The 6000-nt window shown below is 44.2% G+C and overlaps 1 long non-coding RNA gene across 1 annotated transcript in view; it reads left to right on the forward strand.

The window, feature by feature from the left end:
* Nucleotides 1-5389, forward strand: part of LOC121611246 — a 29766-nt gene extending 24377 nt beyond the window's left edge. The window contains exon 4 of the long non-coding RNA XR_006007090.1: nt 3346-5389. This is a non-coding gene — a long non-coding RNA (uncharacterized LOC121611246). The remainder of the gene's footprint in view (nt 1-3345) is intronic.
* The last annotated feature ends 611 nt before the right edge of the window (nt 5390-6000 follow it).

The following is a 6000-nucleotide window of genomic DNA, read 5'->3' on the forward strand; positions in this document are numbered from 1 at the left end:
TCAGAGAGATGTTGATTTAACAAGCTAGTTTGAGGGTTTAATTTGCCTTGTCATCGTTGTATGAAATGCATTAGGTATTTCCCTTTATTTGTCCACACCTGGTTTGTGTATAGGTTCACACACAAATGGCACCCCTGTTCACTATGTAGTATATCAATATATATCGGTCGAGGATGTGCCCCAGCTCTTTGAAACACTGTTGTCTTTATTAGTGGGAATTTATTTAGATATTTAGAGCGCAGGGAGTCCTGTGTATGTACACACAAAGTATAATTAATACATATATTTCATTCAATTTAGCCATTCATTTGACCGACAGACACACATACACTGGAGCTGCTGGGTATCTGGGTAGATGGGTATCTTGTTTGCATGCAATGCCAAGGAGGGTGTGACAAAATATCTGTATTTAATGCTCTGAATCTGATGTTCGCACGTTCACACTGAAGTGGTTTTCGTGAGATTATAGTAGAGAGATGACAGAAAATTAGACGAAGGAGAAATGAGGAATGACAGACTGGGGATGATGTGGTTGATGGTCGCCGCATTAATCGCCAGGCCACCAGGGCACCTCCTGAAGGTCCTCCAGACAATATCTGAGTATTGTCTATCTATATAACTGAATCCGAAAATTCTCAGTCACAAAATACAAAAGATTACACAACGGGAGAATCCTCCTTGCCAGGCTACAAGTTATGCACCTGTGGCTTCTGTAAGAGTCTTTCCACATCATAAATTAGCCCGTGATAGACAGTGACAGACACATGGCTCATCCAATCGGCTGTCAAGTATTTGCCTGCCCCTTTAGTTGATAAATTTTAGTCACAAAAAATTAGTCAGAAAAAATCACACAGTTAGGACCCAATTAGAGACAAAACTGAGTTGATGAGGAGTTTTTTGTTTTTGTTGATCAGTTGACAAGGTACAAAAGTTGCCAGAGAAAAGACATAAAATCAGTGTAAACTATGCTACATCTAAAATGTGGAATTGCAGGACACTAGAGAGGAATTTGAACTCAGTGTCTTCAGGATGCTGCAGATTAACATCTCACTGACTAAGTTCTGAATCAGGCAGAGATCCTCCGGTGGAATTATACAGAGAAGGAGAGAGGGAGAGGGGGAGAGAGAGGGAGAGAGGGGGGAAGGAAATTAACTCTGGTGTACATATCCTCACGTCTGATAATCCTGCCTCATGTGTCTGAGCGAGGCTCTCTTGACATGGGCGTATTGGTAATTATGGTGATTTACGACTCGTTCCTCCAGTTGCTGCTATTATATCACATGGGCTGTATGTTGTTTTTTTTTTTTTTTTGAAGGAAAGGCGCTGAGTGGCTCTTCACAATCCTCTGAAATAAGAAAGGCCTCACTTTGATTTGAACCCACTGTACATTATGTGCGAGAGGGCAGCAGTTGTGTGTGTGCACGATAAAGGCGGGTTTCTCAGGCGTGATCGTGTACTCCGGTGTTTGCCTAACGCTCACTGTGTATGTGTTGACGTATGATGCATGAGTTTGCTTATTGTGTGTGTGTGTTTACCTTTGTGGGGTGGGGCGATGGGTCCAAGGGGTAGACGGTGAGGAGGTGGGTGGTGGTGCTGCTTGGACCTCGTCTCCCAGGAAGCTCTCTGCGCTCCAGAAACCTGAGCTTCAGCCTGTTAAGACAATGAGGGGAACACGTGAGACTCTGGCACATGCTGGCTTAGGTTACCTGCTCGCTCTGCCTCGCTCTGAACTTTTGGCCCTTGGAGCAAAACCTCCCCACCCTCACAACTCCTGCACTGCTCCACCTGCCTCCTTTGCTCTTTGTCCACCCCTCGTTCTGTCCCTCCCTTTATTCCGCATGCTGCTTTGAAAATCATTTGTGTCTGACAGGTTTGTGTGCTTGTGTTGCAGCTCCTTATTTAAGTTGCATGTACAGTTGTGCTCCTTGCTCTTACTCTTTCACTGTGTTGCACAGGTCGTTATGACTAACGACCTTTGGAGCAAAACACTCATCGACAGATTTCCTCCATTTTTGTGTGTTTGCCGTCTGTCTCTCCAGACAAAAGGCTGGCAGGCGCTCCGCCATCAGATCTCCATCCATCCACAGTCCATAGGTGAACTCCTTCCACCAGCCAGGCAAACCTGACTTTCAAGTCTCCCACCCACATCTATTGGACTGCTGTCCTCTCACCTGTGCAAATACGAAAGAGTGAGAGAGAGATGGAGAGAGGGAGGGTGGAAAAGAGTGAAATGGAAAGATATCCCAGCCTTTGGTTACTGGGTGGGGCGCAGAAAAGAATACCGCACAGCTGAGCAAACCTCCATAGCCATAGGACTTCACCTGTACACTCTCTACTTTTCTCCTCTCTGTTTTCTCTCTTAATCCATTCTCTCTTTCTGTAACCGGCCCCACAGCGATAGCAGGCTAAGGCGTTCTTTTATGGCCACTGAATAGAGATTTCCTTTGAGGTTATGGAGTTGATACACTCTCCAACGTCACTTTTGTGCCGTGGTCACAATGTGGAGTGATTTACAGCCTTAGGGGACACATAGTCTCTTTAGAAGTCTTCCCATGTAGGTGTAGGTATTATCTGGATATTATTCAGGAAATCCTTTTATCTAACGATATCCGCAGCAGAGGTTTGACTTAATTTGGAAATGTAACCCATAATCTTGATTACACTATTTTAAACCAACTCGATGACTGAGGAGCCCGGCTGTTGATTTGGATGGCTGCAGGTTTAATATAGCAACATGAAACTGAATCTCCAGAAGCTTAAATCAAAGTCGAAGCTAAACCGTGTGGACAATCGGAGGGGGAACCAACTTAAGTTTTAAGAAAGAGCACCACAAATACGTTTCGTACACATTCCTGGAACGCGTGACTGCTGAAACACAATGTGTTCATCAACGGCGATGTGCTTGGCTGAAACGTGGAAGCAAAACAACGTTACCCCACATGCTTGCTCCTTGCTCCTCGCTAACAGAAGGGCGTAGATATGAATCTAAACAGAAGGAAGAACAAAGTGAAATCAGAAAAGTGTATCAAGTGGAAATACCACCCAGCTGTAGACGTAGATGTATGTGGAGATAGATTGGGACTTGTTCTCCGGTGTGGGAAAGTAAATGAACGCGATTTAAGTTGCACTTTTTTGCCACGCTGCTGTTCAGCACTTGAATGACTGCACGCCACTATAAAAAGGGAGCACAGTATTAATTTGACTGGACCTGTATTTGGTTTGATGGTGCCAGGAGTTTTTAGTGATGGTGAGGTATAAGTGAAGCATATCACATGAAGGCAGGCAGACTCTCACACCTATTTGCTTTCTGCCTCCCTTCCCTCTCACTCTCTTTCTCCTCTGCAGGTTTGGGCCTGAAAGACGTGCCAGACCTGCTGCCAAAGCATCGGCCTCCACCTCACCCTGCAGACATGGCTGAACACACACACACACACACACACACACACACACACACACACACACACGCATGCATACACACACAAACACGCACACACACACTGTAAAAAAAACATTGCATATCTCTCATAGGTGTTTTTAAGCATGTGAGCATGCTTTACTTCCTCATATTTCTATACATTCACCATGCATAGATGCCCAAGCCCCTTTCCTGTGCGCACACACACACACACACACACACAGACAAACATTCCTGCCATCTCTGCATCTCTGTCTCTGATGATTGAGTCGTCACACACTCTCATGCTTCATGTCAGACCTAGACGCGTTCAGAGCCACATTCACACGGTCTCCCTCGACGCAAACATAAACACACGCATGCGTTCGGTTTGTCAGTTGTCTCTCAGGCATGCCCTATTTTTAAAACTGTGAGCACACCTACGCACATTCTCCCATGCTTATGGGCACACCCACTGCGGCCCCTGTCAGACCGTCCTCGGCTCAGAGAACACACTGCACAGTTGTAAGGCAGGGAAAATTAGTCAGGTGAAGTAAATCTCGACACCCGACACTAGTGGTCTCTCTTTAAAGTTGTTTGCGCCACCGCCCCCATACTTAATGGAACAGCACCTACTGATTATTGCATGCTCTGAGCTAGTCTGGTAATTGCACAGTACATACCTGTCCAGGGTGTAAGCCCATCCGCTGAACACGGGGCCCCTCTGGTACACGGCTCACAGTGTTGTCGTAACCGAGTGAGGGAGCCTCCTATCTGTCATTCAGTATCAGTCAATGTCAGTGTGCATCCCCACTCTGTGATGCATGTGTCCCATTGATCAATTCATAGAAAGGTGTGCATGTTCAATCAGCTAATGTTAATAAAGTTCCATCTTAAAAAAAAAACAAGAAAGATGTCACGCAGGATGAGAATCAGCCCTTCAACATTTAAGCCCTGATGGTTTTCAACAGCCACTTGACATGTGAATCAGTGCACGTTCCTTAAACCTGCGGTTGTTTTCATGACATCTGAATGAGTCAGACTGTGTGTTATGTTTTTAGCTGATGGCGATGCCTGTGGTAGTAGAGCGTAGTCTGCAACCACAGACACATTGTAAATATCACATCAGAGGATTCTTTTGTAGTTATTTTGGGTGGTTTGTTTGACCAACATCAGCCTCTCTCTTAACTTTAAATCAGAGACACTGCTTATCTTAATGTCCCGTAAGATTCAGATCAGTAGGCGGTTTTGGCTGCCTTTGCTCATCATACAAACCTGCTCTAAAACACCCACTCTTGCTTTATTTGTGCATGTGTTTTTGCTTGCAGCATTTGGCTTTTCACTTTCTTGTAACCATTATACCAAATTATTACCGATAAACTATTCAGCAGCTTGGTAAGATGCAGGAAGCACCTTAATGAGGAAGTGTGTGCAAAGGAGAATTATTTATCGGCACGACTGGAAAAAATAGGAAAGACAGGACGAGAGGGCTAGAAGTGAATGAAGGCTCACAGAGAGATCAAACTGTCTAATTTCAGGGCATTTACCAGCTTGTTCCTGGGAGAAGCAAACTGGAATGAGGAGTGGCTACAGAAGTTTGTCACACAAGTTCTGTCTGAAAACACACTGAATGCACTCTTCATATTCAATATTCAACCATATGAGAGTGCATACCGTACATTTAGATGCAAACCATGGCAACATACTGATGCCAAAATGCTAATAATGCTGGTTAAATAGCTTGTATGTTGCACTGTATTACTGCTTTGTAATTCACCACACATGCACAGATAGGAATGTATGTGACATCCTCACATCTACCTCCCTTTATCATTATCTGCCGGAAATAAACATACATAAAGAATATAACAAGAATCACTATTATTTTATTGTTTGCAATAAAAGATATGTGCATTATTGAATTTTAATGTGAATTAATTATGACATAAAAGTTTTGACATTGTGGATTTTGGGTATAGAGAAAAGATCATAATCAACGGTAAGAAGTGAGATTTTAGAGAACTACACCTCAGTTGTGTCAGAAAAAAGTGATCTCTGGGCTGTTTTTTTTTATATTGATGCATTAATGTTATGTATAGATATCAGAGGTCACAGGATGATGGTAAAGTGTAAAAATAGCGCAGAAATAACTCACATATGAGCTTTTAATAGACCACTGAGAGGTTAGTGTGTGTGACAGGCTTATAAATTAAGATCCATTCAAAGCTGCTTTTTTTTTTTAAACATGAGTGGTGTGTCCACTACCCCCTTTTACAAAATCACCCTGTAGTGGTGAGGTGGCGTTGCGCTGGTTGGCAGGTGGTTGTTGTTGCTACTGATAGCCACAGGCCTGTGGCTCTTCCTGGGTGACAGTAACAGGAGTTAAAACCTGTAAATCTTCAGGAGACCTCCCTCCTCCCCTCTAATTCCTCATTACCTCACGGCAGGTTGTCTCAGGAGAGATTTAGAAGGCCTGCAGGGCTGCTTCAGTGGAGGAGAGTGTTTTACTGGGTGTGTGTTAACCTGTGTGGTGAGTGTGTTGGACCGCAGGGAAGGACTGTGGGCCATGGCTTTAGGCCAAGGGTATGAACACGGACCACAGGCAG

Source organism: Chelmon rostratus, chromosome 9, assembly GCF_017976325.1.
Source record: "Chelmon rostratus isolate fCheRos1 chromosome 9, fCheRos1.pri, whole genome shotgun sequence".
Taxonomy (NCBI): domain Eukaryota; kingdom Metazoa; phylum Chordata; class Actinopteri; order Chaetodontiformes; family Chaetodontidae; genus Chelmon; species Chelmon rostratus.